This window comes from Chrysochloris asiatica, unplaced genomic scaffold (assembly GCF_000296735.1).
Source record: "Chrysochloris asiatica unplaced genomic scaffold, ChrAsi1.0 scaffold00001, whole genome shotgun sequence".
NCBI lineage: Eukaryota > Metazoa > Chordata > Mammalia > Afrosoricida > Chrysochloridae > Chrysochloris > Chrysochloris asiatica.
In genome coordinates this window covers 21,295,605-21,316,405 of record NW_006408519.1, presented here as the reverse complement: position 1 = coordinate 21,316,405, position 20,801 = coordinate 21,295,605, and the positions used below count along the sequence as shown (strand labels likewise).

The following is a 20,801-nucleotide window of genomic DNA, read 5'->3' as shown; positions in this document are numbered from 1 at the left end:
CCCACCCCCCATTTTGGGTAGCCAATGTCCAAGTGCCCATCCCAGTCTACTCTGTGTATGGAGGGGATACCTAAACATTTTAAGAAATTAAAAACTGCAACCAAAATAAGCTGATAAAATCATATGAACACTTACGGAGAGTCTTCAGAAGACTCGTTCCATGATTTTTATTAAACTAGAGAGCCTCAACTGGCTGCTCTAGAGTTCCTCAAATATAAAACAACAGAAAAGTGGTTTTCCCTGACTGGTCCCCATGTTGTTCATTGTTCTCCCCAAGCTTCTTCAGGAAGCAGGCCTCCATCCTCATCACTTGAAAGAGGATGTGAATCATTCCACAGACATCTGTCTGCGAGCACCACCCCTCATATTTCCTCTATACACCTGGTCTTCAGCTGTGTTCTGAGAACACCGTATCTTCCAGTATTAAACTGCACAGCTAAGGTAAGGATAATAAGACAATGACTGACAGGGAAAGAAAAATTAAAAAAAAATTATCAACTCAGTTCTTTTGGTGTTTTTCAAAAGGTACAAATACTTTTCTTCATTTATCAGTAAAAGAAGTTAAAAAATAACTTAAAAAATTTTTTTTCAGCAAATGGCAAACAAATTTCCTTGAAAGTCAGTCACATACATACTGCATCCTAGAAAAGAGAAGGTGCAAGACAGCCTCCACCCACTTTGATGAGTTTTATCAAATACGGAACCTATTCAAGGATGGAAAGAAAGGAAACTTTCAACAAGGAATATGTTATCGCACAAGGAATTCACTGTACTCCTTCCAAAGAGCACCAGGTGGGGACATGGGTTCTAACTTCATTCAGTGAAATAAGGGCTTGCCACTGGTTAATGAATTAGGAAGCAGAAACAAGACGAAATAAAATGAACTCCCACACATCCCCCCGCGCCCCCCCCCCAAAAAAAAGATAAAACCCAGAACACTAAGGTGCCCCAGAGTACTCTCCAAGGTGGAGCCAGGGAGCAGCTTCCGTTGAAATTAGTCTGTTACAGAGTTGTCAACAAGCATGCCTTGTGTTTTTTCTTCCTCTCTCTTTTGGGAAAAATAAAATAAAAACTAGTACTGATCAGTTTTCTGACAGTGCACAGTTGTTCAAACTTAACTAGTACTGGGAGGAGGAAGGAGGGGCCATACCTATGGGCTTTGTTTCATGAGTGCATATGGGTAAGTGCATTATTGCAAAACTGAATTTTAATTTTTAATCTTTAGTTTGATTTAAACATTGCTTTTAGTATGATGCCAACACCAGCTGTTCAGAAAGGGCTCTAGCGAGATGTTCATAGCAGCACACACCTGCGGCTCTTCTTCGGCTCTGGGGGCTCTGGGGCAGCCGATATTGTTTCATCAAATACATTCTTTAGGCCTTTCTGTGTGAGTGCAGAACACTCCACATATTTGACAACCTTCAGGTCATGGGCCAGCTTTTCGGCAGTCTCTGGAGTGATCAGCTTCTGTTTGTTCCTGGCAGTGTCTCAATAGTAGAGGGGTCATCTCTGAGATCAGTTTGGGTCCCAACAAGCAGGAAAGGAGTCTTTGGACAGTGGTGAGTTACCCACTTTTCTTTGACATTTTCAAATGAGGAAGGAGAGAGGAATGAAAAACAGACTAGAAATAACATCTGTTTGTGGATAACTCAGCGGTCGTCATCTGTCATAGTCCTCTTGCCCTGCAGTATCAAAAAGTCAGAGTCTATGGCTCTCCACCAATCATAACTGTGACTGCATAGTTTTCAAAAACAGTTGTACATATTCAGATGGAAATTTGTTTGTTGTGTACGATATCAGCAGACATGTTTTATCAATAGTATCATCGCCCTTGACACCACACTTACACTTAATTCTCTGCATTGCTGAAATAGTTTTGTATCCACTTTAAATATTTCAAATTCAGTGTTGATTTCAGCTTCTCTGCTGGGGCATTGGCAGCACTGCGTGGGGTCTCCCAATTTCTTTCTCTCAAGGCCAGGTTTTTCCACCTCTACTAGCGTAGTGGTTTACGAATCGGGCTGTGAACTGCAAGGTCAGCAGTTTGAAACTACCAGCTGTTCCGCGGGAGAAAGATGAGGCTTTCTGCTCCCGTAAAGATTTACAGCCTTGGAAACCCTGTACAGGGTCGCTATGAGTCAGAACTGACTCCACGGTACATAACAACAACAACAACTATACCAGTGTTTGCGGCATACCTACTAGTGATGTCCTATATTAGTGTGGCTTCATTACTTACTTTCTTGGGTCTAATTTAGAAGCATACACAGTATTTCTCATAGAGCGAGATGGTTTAATAAAACAATTGCACTGATGTTTCATCAGTGTCAGTATCAGTTTGATAGTTGCTGTTCATTTAAATTATTGTTGGTGTTTGTTACAGTTGGATTTCAAACTAGATGCCTTACTAACAAGTATATGGAGTATAATGAAATACATTTCAAATAAAATTTAACAAACAAACCACTGTATAATTAAACAGATCTGGCAAGATGAAATGGCCAGATGAGGAGTCCTGATGTGGTGCTACAGGATAATGCACAAGGGCAATTTGAACTGCAAGGTCAGTGCTTCAAAACCACCAGCTATTCCTAGGAAACCCTACACAGGGTCGCTATGGGTTGGAAAAGACTTGACAGCACTTAACAACAACAACAACATTTACTCTTCAGATGGCCATTTTGACCAGATGGCTTTGGGTGCACCTATGAAATTTACTGGATGATCTTTTTTTTCTTATTATTTTTAGCTTCAGCTAGTTCCTATATAATTATGTTGGTGTTGTTGGTATGTGCCGTGGAGTCGGTTCTGACTCATAGCGACCCTTTATAAATTATATAATTTACAGCTAAGTTTGCCCAAGCAGTTCCAGGTATTTTAAGTCTTGACACCATTGTTCCTGACTTGTTCTAGACGAGATAGTGGGGAGAAAAAAAAAATTGTCTAAAACACTCACCTGCTCTGTAGAGTTGTTTACCAGTCCTTATTTTCCTCATCAGCTTTTCTCATGTTTGCTTTATGTAGTCTACATTATAGTCCCTTAAATCAGTTGATTCTAATTTTAGCATTTACATGAAAATTTGTTTGCATTTGCTTTCACTTCTAAATTAGTTCATAATTCTTTTTTTTTGGGGAAATGTTATTTAAATTATGCTTCCTTAGGTATTACTTCAGTTGGCAGGGTAAGAGAAAATATGCTTCACGAGAAGATAGTTTTTACTTTTTCTTGTGAATTACTACATGCAGACGATCTTTCTGTAAAATGGTTGTGTCCTGTAAAGATTAGATTTAGTAACAAAGTCAGTGTTGCCATCTGTTTGATGACAAACTGCTTGCTTCATTGAAACTGAAAGGGTTGAAATTGGCTCTGAACATCAAAGGAACTCTGACATACAGTTTTCTCCAACAATTGTACCTAAACTAGTCCTTGAATGTCGGAGGCATTCATTGTATCCTGATAATTATACTAATGAGATTTCCTTCTCAATACCATCATCTCCTATCTCTATCCTTAACTAGTTTTATTTGATATAAGTAGCAATGAATGAATTTATTAAACCTGCTATTTTTGGAGTCCTGGTGTGGCACTGTAGGATAAGCACTAGACTGCTATCCACAAGGTCGGTGATTCAAACCCACCAGTTGCTCCTTGAAAACCCTACACAGGGTCACTGAGTCGGAACCTGAGCCCACTGCTGTTGCCACTCTGTCAGTCCATCTCATTGAGGGTCTGTCTCTTGTTTGTTGACTCTCCACTTTACCAAACATGATGTCCTTGGCCTTCTCCGGGGATCAGTCCCTCCTGACAACGTGTCTGAAGTTTGAGAGACAAAGTCTCACCGTTCTCACTTCTAAGGAGCATTCTGATTGCATTTCTTCCAACATAGACTTGCTCTTTGTTTTTCAGTCCATGGTACTTTCTATACTTTTCATCAACACCATAATTTAAATGCACTGATTTTTTTTTTTTTTAAAAAAGGTCTTTCTTATTCATTGTCCAGCTTTTGCATGCATATGGTGGTGATTTGTGCTGTGGAGTCAGTTCTGACTCATTAATGACCTTGTATAGGGTTTCTGGTGTGTTGCTGTATGATCAGCACTGGACTGTGAACCACAAGGTCAGTGATTCTAACCCACCAGCTGCTCCTTGGAAACCCTATACAGGGTTACTATGAGTCAGAACCAACTCTATGGCACTTAACTTTAACATAGGATTTCCAAGACTGTTAATCTTTATGGGAGCAGAAAGCCTCGTCTTTCTCCCACGGAATAGCTGGTTGATTCCAAGATCTGAATTTGTGGTTAGCAGCCCAAGACCACTGTGCTACCTGAGCTCCCTTTTACATGCATATGAGGTAGTTGAAACGATCATGGCTGGCATCAGCAGGTGCACTTTAGTTCTCACCCTAGTCCTCACAGTCATTACATTGGGCAATACAAGCACACGATACAAAAAGGCAAAGTAAAAGAAAAAATAGCTAGTAAAGAAACTGGCTTTCTGCCGTGCCTTCTAGCCTCTCTTCCTGATGTAACCAGAGTTAGTTTTTTTTTTTTTTTTCCAAAAATATTTTTTTAAAGAATGTTTTATTGTGAATTATGTGATAGTTTACTTGGGAGAGCATCAGCTTTACGGTCATCCTATCATATAAAGATTCATTGCCATGGTTACAATCCCCTCCATGCATCATTAACCAAGCAAAGTGTATATTCTGGCATCAGCACACAGCCCCTCACCCTCTCTGGGTCTGGAGTCCCCAGCTGTTTCCCTCTCTCCATAGTCTTTGCTTCCATTTCTGGCATCACTGCTTCTCTGGGTAGGGTCCCACACTCCGTTCTTTTCCCTTGATGGTCCCAGGGACCTCTGCTCCTGGACTGTAAAGTCAATCACTCCCCTCCTTTTGCTGCAAAACGTCCAACCCTCACAGTCAGTCCTGATAGTAATTACTCACTGTTGTTCGTCATGAGTGCTGTCCCCATCACCCTTCATCAGTCCCGCACAGACAGATTAGATACTGCTCAGTGGAGATTCTACCTTCTTCCGCCCCAAAAATTTTTATGGTGAATTGAGGAAGGTTTACAGACAAGATTATCAGCTATACATTCAACAAATCATACACTTAGTTTCATCTCAGTGATTCCGATCTTTTCCATGCAGCAACAGTTAGCCTGCTTTCTCCCTGTGGTTCCTATTTACAGTCAACCCACCTTCCCATCACTTCTGAAAGCTTTCCTTAGGAATGTGTTGCCCTTTTGAATTTGAATGATTGACCATTCCATGGCGAGCATATCTTGCTATTGTTGCTCCCCTCATCTGCTGCTTGGCTGAAAACTGGGCCGTGCGGGGTGAGCTCTCCCAGACCTGAAGGGTGGTCCAGGGCCATAGTCTCTGGTTCTGCCAGTCTCTTTCTTACCAGTATACCTGGTGTTTTTTAAACACTGAGGAGTGGCTGGTGGGTTTGAAGCACTGACTTTCTGTATGTAGGTCCAGTGTTTATCCTGCAGTGTCATAGTTATACATGGGAAAATTTGCAAGTTGGTTCAGATTGAGGTATATATTGAGTTGGTAAAGTGGAAATTTGTTAAATTAATTATACTTATTGATATAAATGCCATAGTGATTAGATCCTACATTAGTCAACATGGTCTTACATTGGTGGAGTTTTCTTTGGTTTAAGTGAACTAAGTAAAGATGTCTTGAACGAAATAAAGACGACTTTAAAACTGAAGTAGTTTGCTGTATGTGTCAAAGGCCAAGTACATTTATTTTCTCAAAAGTAGTCATTTACTTCTTTAATTACTTAAAAAATATTTTGCATTATTGTGTACTTTCCTATTAAGCCTAGTTTTTCTGATCCGAACTATGCCATTCTGTTGAATTCCTTAAGTGTGTATCATCTGTCCCTTTTCCCAGCAATTATTAGTTGGTTTAACTTGAATAAAAACTGTTGACCATCAATAAGCATTAGATCCAAGAGAATAATAATGAAATATGTTCTTTCAACTGAAATATTGAGATGATATTAAGTGTATTGGAGTGTTGTAACTAAACCCATATGTGTTAGCAGTAAAATACCTTTTTTCTCTCTTTCCTCTTGAAGTTTTAGGTGTTTCCTGGGTTATAGACCCATAGTTATGAGCCAGCCCCTAAAAATCTCATGTACTTACAGTGGTTTGTATATGAAAACATTATTATTATTACCGTACTATGATGTTAAGAAGTTCTGGTTAATGGTGCTGTGGGTTAATGCGCTGGAATGCAAGGTTGGCTTGAACTGCAATGGTGACAGTTCAAACTTAGCAGCCACTACTTCAAAACCCTATACAAAGTGACTGTGGGTTGGGACAGACTCGACAACATCACCAACCTGATGTTAAAGATGCTTTAGTTATCTGGAAATGTTACTTAGAATTTTTTATGTATAGAAATGTACACTCTATACTATATACTAAGGCAAACATTCAACTGATGTTAGATAGAAGCCATACATAAGTGTTTGAACATAGTTACAAATTTGACTTCAAGTCAAGTACTGCCTGTACTTAAACCTGGGCTGCTCCCCGACCAGAAAACTGTCAGGAGAGCCATTATTTTATGAACTGTAGGACCTGCAGCCTGTTGCTTATTTGTTGATTTGCTTGTTTTCTCCATTCCTTGTTCTTAATCCGGAGACTGCCTGTATTTAAATTTCTTTCACATCACAATTTAACAGCGGTGATTTAAATCCCGTGTAGTATTTGACTCATCTAGTTGTGAAATGGACTCCTGTCCCACTTGAATCATAAAATGTGTTACAGTTAAGACTAATGCAGCTTTCTGCTTTTTGAATTTATATTTTGGCAATAGCTACCTTCTTTGTTCAGTGTTAGAAAAATGATCTAGCCTTAACCAAATAAGAAAACTGCCAAGTTCACAGATCAGTCAGTACAGGAAGCCAGAATTAAATGAAAGTCTAGATATTAACTTTACATGGTATGTAAAAGGTGGATTTTGTGGCATTACAGCTTCTTTGAGCAGTAAATTATTCTAAGGTAATAGCTGTTCTCTGACAGTGACTGATGGAAGGAGCGCAGGCTGTGGACCTGACCTCCCAGATCCATAGAACTGGAGTCAAGCCAGGTAGGAACCATGCATGTGCTGTCTGACTGCATCCCCAACTGACTAGCAATTGGTGCAGCTTGAATTTTGCCTATTTGAGACTTTAAAGATATACTTGGAGTGGACCTAGCCTTTTATTTTAGCAAGGGTAATGGCTCCATACGGTAAGCACTGGACAGTGAACCACATACAGGCCCATGTTTTGAGCCAACCAGCTGCTCCGCAGGAGAAAGATAAGGAGCACTTGCAAAGATTTAAAAGCCCCAGAAACCCTATGCAGGGTTCCAGTGAGCCAGAAATGACTCTGAGGCACTTAACAACAGTGATGCTTCAAAGGAAAATTATACATATAATTGGTTTTTTAGTGTTTTATTGTGAATTATGTGATCGTTTACATGAGAGAACATTACCTTTACAGTCATCCTATCATATATTGTTTCATTGCCATGGTTACAATGCCGTCTGTGTATTATCAACCAACCAAAGGGTATACCCTACAAGCCTGCCTCTCAGTCGTCAGCACACAGCTCCCCTCCCTCTCTGGATCTAGAGTCCCCAGCCGCTCCATCTCTCCACGTCATAGTCTCTACTTCACGTCACTGCTTCTCTGGGTAGGGTCCCACACTCTGCTCTCCTCCCTTGATGGTCCCAGGGACCTCTGTTCCTGGACTGCAAAGTCAATCACTCCCCTCCTTTGCTACAAAATGTCTACTTTTAGATTACCAACCCTCACAGTCAGTCCTGATAACAATTATTCACTGTTATACCACAAGAGACCTATTCTCCTTTGATCAGCCCTGCCCAGACAGATTGAATACTGCTCAGTAGAGATTCTACCTTCCTCTGAGCCCTCTGGATCTAGGCTCCCTCTTGAAAACTTGTTAGCCAGTTGCTTCTTGCTTTTTTGGGGACCCCCTTCCCTCATTTTGGGTAGCCAATGTCCAAGTTGCCCATCCCTATCTACTCTGTGTATGGAGGGGAGTGGGAATCGCTGTAAAGATTTATTCCCTCTTTTGAGCTACTGCATCCATAGGTGTAGGTCAAGCTCATCAAATTGTATCAGATTACGCTTTTTTTTCATCTTCTTTCTTCTAGTTGAGCTCTGATCATCCAGCTATTGAAATCAGGTCAAGTGGGTATTATCTGCAAGTGTGGGTGTTCTTATGCATATACCCTCTCTTCTTATCTGCTGGACGCTTCACTCTCCACTCTAGTCCTCTGTGGCTATGTCACTGACTCTGGGCTTAAGAGTCCCCATGTCTCGCCACACTGCTGGCCGACCAGGTCTCCACCCAGGTTCACAAGAGTCTATTGAATGTTGTAGGGCTTAGCTCGTAACTTCATTGCTGTTTTTCCCTCACTTCCCCTTATCGGTGATGAACCTGGTTACCAATCAGAGTGTGTATTCCCATTGAATCAGTATTGGAAGAGGGTTTGAATTGAGGGGACCTGACCACTTGTCTTGATGTCTCTTGGGTGAGCAACTTGCTTGTTCTTGTAGTAATCAGTCGGTCTGCCTATATTGTTTTGTATTTTTCCTGTCAGTCTTTCGTTCAAGAAGTATTTTCTGTTCTTCTGGCCGCTCCAGGCTGGTTTGCTTGTCCTTTCAAGTGGAAATTTCCCACCTCAGAAGATTCTGGATGGGGTTCAGGATTCCACCTATGGTGTTATGTGATGCAGAGGCTCCACAGGAAGACTCCTTCGCTGGGCACATTGTAGTCCCATTTTAGGTATTCCAGTTTGTTATAGGCAGAAGACAGACTTACAAGCTCTCTATGGTGATATTTCTGGCTATTCCTTTCTTTCCCCGTCAAGTGTCTCTTTTATAATGGTATGCCAGGGAAACCAAGATTCAAAAGACAGCTAAGCATCTTAACATTTTCCCCCTTTTGCCCATTCCAGCCATGTCTCAATTCCTGTATCCCAGAGCCCTGTTGTTCCAAGGTTGTGCATACAGCATTATTTCCCTCTTTCCCACTTGGCTCATGCAAACCTGCCTAATTGTTTTCCCATCTGCCTTGTTCTTTCATTCCCCTCCCCTTCTTGTTTATTGCCCCCCTCCCTAGCAGCTAAACTGTCCTCACACACAATATTTTGAAAAAACAAAACAAAACTCTTAATTGTGCTTTCGACTTTTTATTCTTGGAATCCTGGTGTGTGTGGTATGGGATAAAGTCAGTTTGAACCACGTGGTTGGTGGTTCAAATTCACCAGCTGTTCTGTGGAAACCCTGCATAGGGTTGCCATGAGTCTTAGACTTCTTTATTAGAGCAGTTTCTATGTTAGGAAAAATTGAGCAAAAAATTCAGAGATTTCTTTCTTTTATCAGAATTGTAGTTTTTCTATAGATTTTGTAAATATTTTGTTAAATTTATGCCTAAGTGTTTTATATTTGGCGTTAATCTAAGTGGTTTTGTGTTTTTGATTTTAAATCCCAGTTCATTGATGGTATATAAGAAAGCAGTTGACTTTTTAACAGTGGTTCTTTAAAGAGCTCTGGTGGCACTGTAGGATAAGCGCTTGGAGGTCGGCTGTGAAGTTGGTAGTCAAATGCCTTAGCTTCTCCGTGGGAGAAAGATGAGACTGTCTACTCTCATTAATATTTACAGTCTCAGAAATCCTATATTGGGTTGCTGTGAGACAGAATGAACTAGATGGCATTGGGTTTGAATCTGATTTTGGTTTTTATACTTTGAGCTTTTTTTTTCCTACAAAGATCATCACCTCCTGAACCTTGATTGTATATGTATGCACATTTCCTGGTCATTCTTGTCTGTGTGTAGTGATGTGTGAATAGAGTTGGGGAGTAACCACATCAGGAGATTAGACCTTGATGTCAGCAGGTGCTCAGGCTTTCAGTTGTATGTGGGGTTTTCCTGTTTCTTTTTTCAAAACCTCTTAACCGTGCTCCATTCAGCCCATAGTTTACTAACACACCCAAAAGATAGTATGCTAAAATCAACATACATATGTACAATCATTCTATTAATTTGCTACTATAAAAAAGGAAATTTTGCTACTTAGTTATAGTTTTTGAGCTCCATGTAGTAAATTGCAGTGACTGTTGTATTTTAAAGATGTTTTCCTTATTTGATTTTTTTTACATTTTTGTGTGGCTTAAGTGATAGTTTACATGCGAGAACATCAGCTTTCCATTCATCCTATCGTATTGCAATGGTTCCAGTCCCCTTCTTGCATCATCATTCAACGTCTCTGGTTTTTTTTTTTGGAGTACACTGAAGCACTCAGGAATATATAAGCTTTCAAACAACAACCAAAGCTCTTACCCTGCAAGCCTGCACACAGCCCCTCTCCCTCTCTGGGCCTAGAGTCCCCAGCCACTCCATCTTTCCATGTCATTGTCTCTGCCTCCATTTCTGGCATCGCAGCTTCTCTGGATAGGGTCCCGCACTCTGCTCTTTCAAAAAGTTCACGGAAAATGTGAATTATGAAAAAAATGTATGCATTTCAAACATTTTTTTTGCATCAGAATAAACTCATATGAACTTGTTAATAACATGTCTGTCTGAACAGGATCTAGTTTGAGGAACTAAGAATTACAAGACATTATATTGAAAAGAGCCTGCATCTAGCAGAGCAATGTGAATTCTGCTAAAACTGAAGCAAGAACAAACATCAAATGTATGGCAGCTTAGATGGAAGGATAGTGAAATCATTGATCTTTTACGAAAAGTTATGGGGACAATGCCCCAAGGAATTCAGCGGTTTACAAATGGAAACTCATTTTAAGAAGGGATGAGAGATGATGTTGAAGATGAAGCTCCCAGTAGATCATCAATATCGATTTTTGAGGGAAAAATTAATCTTGTTTGTGCCCTAATTGAAGATTCAATTCAATTAGGGCAACTATTCACACATGTCACCACACATACATAGGAGAATTACCAGGAAATGTGCAGACACACACAGGGTCCCAGAGGTACTTCTTACCACTCCTGTCCAGCGCTGCACTGGAGGGCTTGTGTTCTCAGGTGCTGTTTAGTTGGTACTGACTCATAGCAACCCTATACACAACAGAATGAACACTGCCTGTTTCTGTGCTAGTCTCACAGTCATTGCTACGGTTGAGCCTATTGCTTCGGCCACAATCCATTTTATTGGATTGGTCGTCTTCTTTTTAGCTGACTCTTCACTTTAACCAAGCATGATGTCCTTCTCCAGTGACATCATGTCCTTCTCCCTCCTGATAATATTTCAAAATATGAGAGACAAAGTGTGGCCATTCTGGCTTCTAAGAAGCATTCTTACTGTACTTCTTCCAATATAAATTTGTTTGTTCTTCCTGCAGTTTGTGGTACTTTTAATATTCTCCAATCCAATAACTTAAATGCATCAATTATTCTACGGTCTTCCTTATTCATTGTACAACTTTCACATGCATTTGAGGCTATTGAAAATACCATGGTTTGGGGCAGGTGCACTGTAGTTCTTAAACTGACGTCTTTGCTCTTGAAGACTGGAGGTCGTGGCTAATGTAATTAGACAAGTCAAGGAAATCAGGACTGGGAAGAAAAAACTTAACTTTGTTCATAGATAACATGGTTATCTACGTAATAATACTACTAAAAAACCCCTCAAAGAATCAAAACCAAAATTAACAGCAGAAACAACATTCAACATCATAGAGATCTTACACAATTCTGTCTGAAAATCAAAGTTGAGCAACCTTTCCGCGCAGCGGGTGCCAGAGCTATTGCACCAGATAAGCCGCAGACAAGAGCAGAGCTTTTCATGGAAATTTGAAACAAGTGGGTGGGATGCCGATCCTGCAGCATTTCTTAGAAAAATTGTAACAGGAGATGAATCGTGGCTTTCCCAGTATGATCGTGAAGACAAAGCACAGTCAAAGCCATGGCTACTAAAAGGTGGCAGTGGTGCAGTCAGAGCAGAAGCAAAGGTCATTGCGAGTTTTGGGGGACGTTCAAAGCATTTTGCTTGTTGACTTTCTGGAGGATCAAAGCATGTTAACATCTGCTTATTATGAGATTGTTTTGAGAACGTTAGCTAGTGCTTTAGCAGAAAAATGCTTGGAAAAGTTTCACCAGAAAATCCTCTACCACCACCACAATTCATTCCTCTCATCAGACAAGGGTAGTTTTGGGCAAGTGTCACTGGGATATCATTAGGCCTCCACCGTACAGTCCTGACTTGACTATGTGAAAAGTGGACGGACCAAGGTTGAGGTCAGACTTGCTTTCACCTCCACCCCTGTTTACCACTTCTGACTCCCTATTTCTCAGCACTCTCTACTATTCAGTGGGGTTAGATATAGCTTACTGCAATGGGTACACAGAACTCAGATACCATACTCAGTTATGAGGTTTATTAGGAAAGGTAGCAGGTTTAGATTCACTTATTCAGGATTAGAAATGCTGCAGGCACAATTCTTTCAGTCTGGACAGCTTCTTCCTAGCCATGCCAGTAGGCAAGTCACTGTCTGATCCTTGGCCTCTCAGCTGCCTGCCTCTTGGCCTCTGCCCTACTCCAGCAATGTTACAGAGCTCTTTTTGCGCCGCTGATAAGTGCCCAAAGGGCCTCTACTGTGCTGTAAGCCCAGTGTTAAGGTGCTCAGCTGTAGCTCTGTGGGTCAGCAAACCTGGCTCCCCAGTTCAGTGCCTGGAGGCACTCCACTGCACAGGTGATCTTCCCACCCAACGACACTCAGCTTGACTTGCTCTGTGGGCTGCTTAGGTTCTGCTGTCACTCCTCTGCTACTCCTCAGTGTCACTGCTTTCTGTCCCGGGTCATGGATGGATGCACAGGGATCTGGGTCCAAACAGTGAGCTCTACTTCTTCTGCTTTTCTTCCTTCATGATAGTGAGAACCCCTTCTGAGATGGCTCATTTGATACCGTTAGAGCTCCATGTGTTTACAGTTACAGTTAACTCTGTTAACAAACAGTCACAACTGAATCAGATAATCCTTTTAGCATCTTCCCCCACCTTCTCTTACTCTGAATCATCTGGGGGAAAAAAGTTGTTTGGTGGGAGTTACAAAGACTGTGGGAAGAAGAGGCATTATCAAGTAATTCATGCCAGGCAGGCTCCTTCTGACTTCCTTTTGTTTTCCTAAAAAATCTTGAAAGGGCATCCAACAGTGTCAAAAAGACAGCATTTGACAGGATTCAATACCTAGGCCACTCAGTTCTTTTGGGATGGGCTAAGTGGCTGCTGGTATCATTGCTTACAAGTTTTAGATTTCATGCAGCTTGTATTGAGAAATAAAGTTTATATTTTGAATTTTTTCTTTTAATTCCATTTTCCATGAACTTTTTGAAGTGCCCTCATACTTATGTTGTTGTTAATAGCTGTTGAGTCAGTTTTGACTCATGGTGGTGGTTATGTGCTGTGGAGTCAGTTCCGACTCATAGCGACCCTGTACAGGGTTTCCCAGGCTGTAAATCTTTATGGGAGCAGAAAGCCTCATCTTTCTCCCGCAGAACAGTTAGTAGTTTTGAACTGCTGACCTTGTGGTTCACAACTCGATTCATAACCACTACGCCACCAGAGCGCCTTAGTTTTGACTCATAGCCACCCTTTAAGTAAAAATACAAAGACTCATAAAGCAAAAGGTAATTTTTGTCTTTCTTTCCCCTACCCCTGTGCCCATGTATCTGCACCTATCTATATAATCATAATATCCTGGTAAGTACTTTTGTATCATCCTTGTTCATGTAAACAAAATTGCTGTTGAGTTGATTCTGACCCATGGGTGGTGACTGCATGTGTGAAGAGTAGAACTGTTCTATAGAATTTTCAAGGCTGTGAATTTCCAGAAGTAGATCATCAGGCCTGTCGTCCAAGGTGCCTTGGGGTGGGCTTCAACTGCCAACATTTGACTAGTAGTCCTGCCCGTGATTCTTTTTGCCACTACTCCTCATGCTTTTATTACTATTATTTTTAAACCTGATTTTTAATTCTGGGAATCTGACAAATGCCATGGATGTTCCCCCCCCCGCCCCCCTAAGAAAATGCTGTCAAGTGTGTTGTTGTTAGGTGCTGTCAGGTAGGCTCTGATGATCAGCAACGTTATGCACAACAGAAGGAAACGCTGCCCGGTCCTGTGCCAGTCTTATATTATTGTTGCTACACTGGAGTCCATTGCTGCTGCCACTGTGCCATTCCATCTCATTGGGGTTTACCTTTTTATCCCCATTGACTTTCTGCTTTACTAAATATAATGTCCTTTTCCAGAAACGGTTCCCTCCTGATAGTATGTCCATCCTCATTTTGAAAGCATTCTGGCTGTACTTCTTCCAACACAGATTTGTTTGTTCTGCTGGCAGACTGTGGTCATTCTATATGCTTCTTCAACACCACAACTCAAATGCATCAGTTGTCCAGCTTTCACATGCATGTGAAGCTACTGAAAATGTCACGCCTTTAGTCAGGTGCACCCTGGTCCTCAAACTGACATCTTTACTCTTGAACACTGTAAAAGAGGTCTTGTGCCACAGATTTGTCTAATGCAGTATGCCATTTGATTTCTTGACTATGGGTCAGAATCAGCTCGACAGCACTTAACAACAACAACACGTACCATCAGATAACAGTATTTCTCTCTATTCACTTTAACTCTTTTTTTTTGTTTTTCAAACACTTGTTGTTGTTAAGTGCCATCTTAGGCATATATAATAATTTACACCACCAAAGGGCACATTCTGCAAGCCTCCCTTCAGGCCGCCAGCAACAAGTCCCTCTCTTTCCACAAGTCCAGAATCCTCAGCTGCTCCTTCTCTCCATGTCCCTCATCTCTGCCTTCATCTCTGGTGTCTCTGCTTCTCTGGATAGGGTCCCACATTCTGCTTGTGCTCTTCTCCCTTGATGGTCCTAGGGTCCTCTGTTTCTGGACTGTAAGATTAACTACTCCCCATTTTTGTTACAAAACTACCTTTACAGTTGTGACAGTCACAATTAGTCATGATAACTATTACTCACTGTTGAATCATAAGAATCTTATCCTCATCTCTTTTACCAGACCTGTCTAGACAAGATGACAATGTCTCCCAACATTCCTTTCAGTGAGACTCTACCTTTTGCTGCACACTGTTAAACTGAACTCCCTCTTGAAAAACTTGTAAGCCAGTCACTTCATGGCTTTATCGCCCCCTCATTTTAGGTAGCCAATGTCTAAGTTGCCTGTCTATCTACCCTCTGTACAGAGGGGATAGCATTGATACTTGATGTGAAGACTTCTTCCCTCTCTGTTAGTATTTAGAATAACTACCTCTCTGAGTATAGGTCAGGTTCATCAAATTGTAGCAATTTACCCTTGTTTCCTTTATCAAAAAAATTGTTTTTTGTTTTTTTTTTGTAATCTTCCTCTAGTCTAGTTCTGATTATCAAGCAAACGAGGAGGCTAGGTCAGTAGGGTGCTGTCTGCAAGTTTGGGCATTCTTGTGCATCTCTCCTCACTTCATATCAGCTGGATGCTTCACTCTCAGCTCTAGCCTTCTGTGGCTATGTCCTTGTCCATGGGCTCAGGACTCCCCAGGTCTTACCACACTTAGGACCAACCAGCCCTTCCTCGTCTCGCTCCTCTTCAGGTCAGTGGGAGTCTGTTTCTTCATTGCTGCCTTTCCCCCTCATCCACTCACCAGTAGATCGGCATGGTTGCCAGCAAGCTTTCAGTCTTAGAGGGGGGTTTGTCCTGAAGGAACTTGATTGCTTGACTTGATGGCTCCCCAGCGAACAACTTGGTTGTTCTTCTAGTAGCCAGTCAGACTGCCATTTTTTGTTTTGGATTTTTCCTGCTGATCTTTCTTTGAAGATGTATCCTTTGTTGCTCTAGCTGATCCATTCTGGTCTGCTTGTCCTTTCTAGTGGGAATGTTCCACCTCAGAAGGTTCTGAATGGAGCTTAGAATTCCACGTTGGGTCCTGTACACTACAAAGGCTCCGCAAGAAGCCTGTTTCACTTGGCAAGTTCTAGAACCCCTTTTTAGGTATTCTAGTGAGTTATAGACTGAAGACGGGCTTACAAGTTTTCTATAGTCATGTCTCCCGACATTCCTGTCTGTCCCACTTGTGTCTATTTTACAATAATAGACAAGGGAAACAGTATTCATAAGACAGTCAAGCATCTTAACGTTATGTCTTCTCTTCAGACTACGCCTGGATCCCTGTACCACAAAGCCCTATTGTTCCAAGGTTCCATTTAAAGCATGCAAACCTGCCTCAGAGGTCTACTATCTTCTTTGTTTTTCTACCCCCTTTCCTTTCTTGTGTATTGCCCTCCTCTGCACCCGAACTATGATGTGTCTACCCACTATCTTGGGCTCTACAGTTCCCTCCCTCTACTTCCCTGATTATTAATGTATGTTTGCAGCTCTTTCTCCTCATTTTGAGCTATGCCCCATCAGCAAATGAAAATCCTGAAAGCTTCGCTCCATTCACATCAATACAGTCAGCTGTACTTTGAGGAGGCAGCTCTTCCCCTCTCATATTTTGAGTGCCTTCCAAGCTGAGAGGCTCATTTTTCTGGCATTCTGTCAAACAGTGTTTTGTTCCTATTCATAAGATTTTCATAGAAAGCCAACCCTCCAGAAATGATCAGCCTTTCCTTCCTAGTCTGTCTTAGTCTGGAAGGCATGCTGAAACCTGTCCACCATGGGTGTTACCTTGTTGTTGTTTTTGTTAATTGCCATCTAGTGAGTACCGAGTCATAGCGATCCTATGCACAACAGAACAAAACAGTGCCTGGTTCTGCTCCAACCTCATAATCGTTACTTCGTTTGAGCCCATAGTTGTTGCCACTGTGCCAGTCCTTCTCATTGGGGGGGTCTTCCTCATTTTCTCCGACCCTTTACTTTACAAAACATGATATCCCTTCTCCAGGGACTTGTCCTTCCTGACAATATGTCTGAAGTAAGAGAGATGAAGTGTGGCCATCCTGGCTTCCAAGGAGCATTCTGACTGTATTTCTAACACAGATTGGGTGTTAACCTTGCTGATATTTTAAATACCAGGTGCACAGCCTCCAGCATCACAGAAACACTCAGGCTACCACAGTATAATAAACTGACACATGAACGGTGGGAGACACTTCTTGGTTTTACCAATATGATCCAGAGAGCAAGAGCCAGCCAAAACATAGGCTTCTGGAAGAATCTGCTGAGCCACTTAAATTTATGACTGGTCAGTTCAGAAGGTTATGAAAACTGTTTTGTGGGATCCCAAAGAAGTTAATCTTCATAGAATTTTTTTGATGGGCATGAGACTATTATGGAGGCTTATTATGAAGGTTAGAGTCCTGGTGTGGGGCTGTAGGATAAGCGCTGGACTGCAAGGTTATTTGAACTGCGAGGTCAGCAGTTTGAACTCACTCACCATTCCTTGGAAGTCTTATGCTGGGTTGCTATGAGTCGGGATTGACTCGATGGCACTTAACAACAACAACAGTTCTGAAGATGTGTCTGGTATTTTCAGTAGCCTCATAAGCATGTGAAAGTGGGACAATGAAAAGGGAAGACCGTAGAAGAATTGATGCATTTGAATTACGGTGTTAGAGAAGAGTATTACAATCACTATGGACTGCCAGAAGAACAAACGAATCTATTTTGTAAGAAATACAACCAGAATGCGCCTTAGAAGCCAGAATGCTGAGACTTCGTCTTCAAGTATATTATCAGGAGGACCGAATCACTGGTAAAGCGGACGGTCAATGAGATGGATTGGCACAGTGGCAATAAAAATGGCCTCAAATGAAACGATGATTTTGAGGATGGCATAGGACCGGACAGTGTTTTGTTCTTTTGTGGCTAAGGTTACTGTGAGTTAGAACTGACTCTCCGGTCTCCAGCAACAACAGTTATGAAGACATTTTCAGGAAATGAAAGCAGCATTGTTGAGATAAAGTCTAGGAAAATTGCAACGAGGAATTTTTTTTTCTGTCACAGCAATGCACTTTTTCATTTTTTCCAAGGACTGCCCTCAGAGAATTTCATTGAGAAACCTTACCCCGTATGCCTTACCCTTTCAGACTTCCTTTTGTTTCCCAAAACTAAAAAACATTGAAGAGAAACATTTTAATCCCTCGAGGATGCCAAAATTACTGTTTTTGATATGTGTAAATTGAAGATCACCAGCCGCTCCTCGGAAACCCTGTACTGGGTAGCTAGTAAGTTGAAATCAACTCGACGGTACTTCAGAACAAAACAAATTGAAGATCACAGAATTCTTCATGGAGTGGTCAGAGAGATGGGAATGCTGCCTTCAGAAGTATGTAAACTTCTATGAGGATTTGTCAAGAAACAATAGCTTCACATGTTGATATTTTTGTTTGATAATAGTTTCTATAATTTTCTAATCATATTTTAGTACATGTTTTTGAATACATGTTTCTTTGTACTACAGTAAGGCTTAGAATGAAGTAGCATGTTGGAATCACCTGGAAAACATAAAAATATGAACCAGAAAGAAAAAAACGAGAACACACAAATATATAGTAAACCTAGTCCAGATTAATAAATTTAGAATTTCATTTGTAGTTTTAGGTGTAGCTTCTGAAATCAATATTTTATAATGCTTCATAGGAGTCCTGATATTGTGTTTTAGGCTAAGCACTGGATGACTGCTAATCTTAAAATCAGCTCCTCTGAAACCCTTTACATGAACGCTGTGAGTCAGAACTGACTTGACTGCACTTAACAACAAAAACAACAGAAACTCTAATATGAGGCCGGAAGGAGGACCCCTCTTTCTTTCTTAGGTCATTTGGTAAAGAGTAAGTGTTGTAAGGCTTCTGAGTGTGTGTGGAATCATTGTGACACATATAAACAAAAGTAATATGGATTGTGTTTTGTTTGGAGAACTGCTAAGCTTTCCAGATATCTGATTTTAAAACTAAAATCGTAGCATGGCATCAGTAAACAGGATTAATTAGCAATAAATATCAGCACTGTTTTATGGACAGAGGCACAATGTTGACTGGAGGGAGAGGAAATGAGACCATGAACACGACTGCAACAGGAGTTGTGTGGGGGCACAATCCCATCTTGTGGCCTGTGAGAATAGTGCTGCTCCAGATTGAAAGTGGTATTCCCTCCTGCAGCTAATGGCACTTTCTTTTTGATGACACTTTACCTATAGGAACTGGGGCACAAAAGTCTTTCCCTCCTAGCCTTTTGCTGCCTGACCCTGTTTATTATAGTTATTAGGTGTCATTGAGTCAGTACCGACCCATAGCAACTTTATGCACAGCAGAACAAAACACTTCCCGGTCCTGGGCCAACCTTACTATAGTTGCCATGCTTGAGTCCATCGATGTTGCCCTTGGTCAGTCCATCTCACTGAGGGTCTTCCACTTCTCTTATTCTCCACCTTACCAAACATGATATATTTCTCCAGTGAATGGTCCTTCCTGACAATATGTCCAAGGTATGAGAGACGAAGTTTGGCCATCTTGGCCTCCAAGGAGCACTCTGGCTACACTTCTTCCAAAATGGATCTGTTGGTTCTTTTGACAGCCCATGGCACATTCAGTATTCTCCTCCTACACCATAACTCAAAGGCATCAATTCTTCTGTGGTCTTCCTTATTCACTGTCCAGCTTTTGCATGCATATGAGGTTACTGAAAACACCATGGCTTGGATCAGTCACACCGTAGTCCTCAAGCCGACATCTTTGCTCTTGAACACTTTAAAAAGGTCTTGTGCAGCAGATTTGCCTAATGCAATACGTCATCTGATCTCTTCTTCCGTAAGTGTTGATAATTGATCCAAGAAGAATGAAGTCCTTGACAACTTAAATCTTTTCTCCATTGATTAGAATGTTGTTTATTGGTTCAGTGGTGAGGATTTTTGTTTTCTTTACATTGAGATGTGTAATCCACACCAAAAGTTGTGCTCTTTGATCTTCATCAGTAAATGTTTTAAGTCCTCTTGACTTTTCAGCAAGCAAGGTTGTATCATCTGCATATCGCATGTTGTTAATGAGTCTTCCTCCAATCCTGATGCCATGGTTTTCTTCATATAACCCAGCTTCTTGGATTATTTACTCAGTATACAGGTTGAATGAGAATGGTGAAAGAATACAACCTTGTCGCACACCTTTCTTAATTTTAAAACATTCAGTGTTCCCATGTTCTGTTTCATCTCTTGGTCCAGAAGCAGATTCTACATGAGTACAATTAAGTGTTCCGGAATACTCATACTTCGCAGTGTTGTCCATAGCTTGTCATGATCCACACAATCAAAAGCCTTTGCATAGTCAAGATCCATCGGACATCAGCAATGATATCCCTCTTTCCACGGCCTCTTCTGAATCTGTCTTGAACCTCTGGATGTTTTCTGTCAATGTATGATTGTAGCTGTTTCAGTATTACCTTTAGCAAAACTTTACTCTCATGGGATATCAAAGAGATAGTCTGATGATTTCCGCATTGCATTGGGTCACCTCTCTTTGGGATGGGCACAAATAGGGATCTCTTCCAATCAGTCGGCCTGACCCTGTAGCCTGTCATTAATGTTTTCACACTCTGTGTAGGAATCCCTGCTTTTGTAGCCCCGGTTACTTCTGCCAGATCTGTCTCCACTGTATCTTAGCTGTTCAGCCTTATCATTATAAACATGTTTGTTGTTGTTATTAAGTACCATGGAGTCAGTTCCAACTCATAGTGACCCCGCTCAGGGTTTCTGAGGCTGTAAATCTTTACGAGAGCAGAACGCCTCATCTTTCTCCCATGG

At 41.3% G+C, this 20,801-nt stretch overlaps 1 protein-coding gene and 1 pseudogene across 1 annotated transcript in view; one reads left to right on the top strand and one right to left on the bottom strand.

The window, feature by feature from the left end:
* EIF3H (eukaryotic translation initiation factor 3, subunit H) overlaps window positions 1–20,801 on the top strand; it is a 149,725-nt gene that overhangs the window by 13,806 nt on the left and 115,118 nt on the right. The window lies entirely within an intron of this gene.
* On the bottom strand, window positions 1,294–1,863 carry LOC102836352 (annotated as a pseudogene).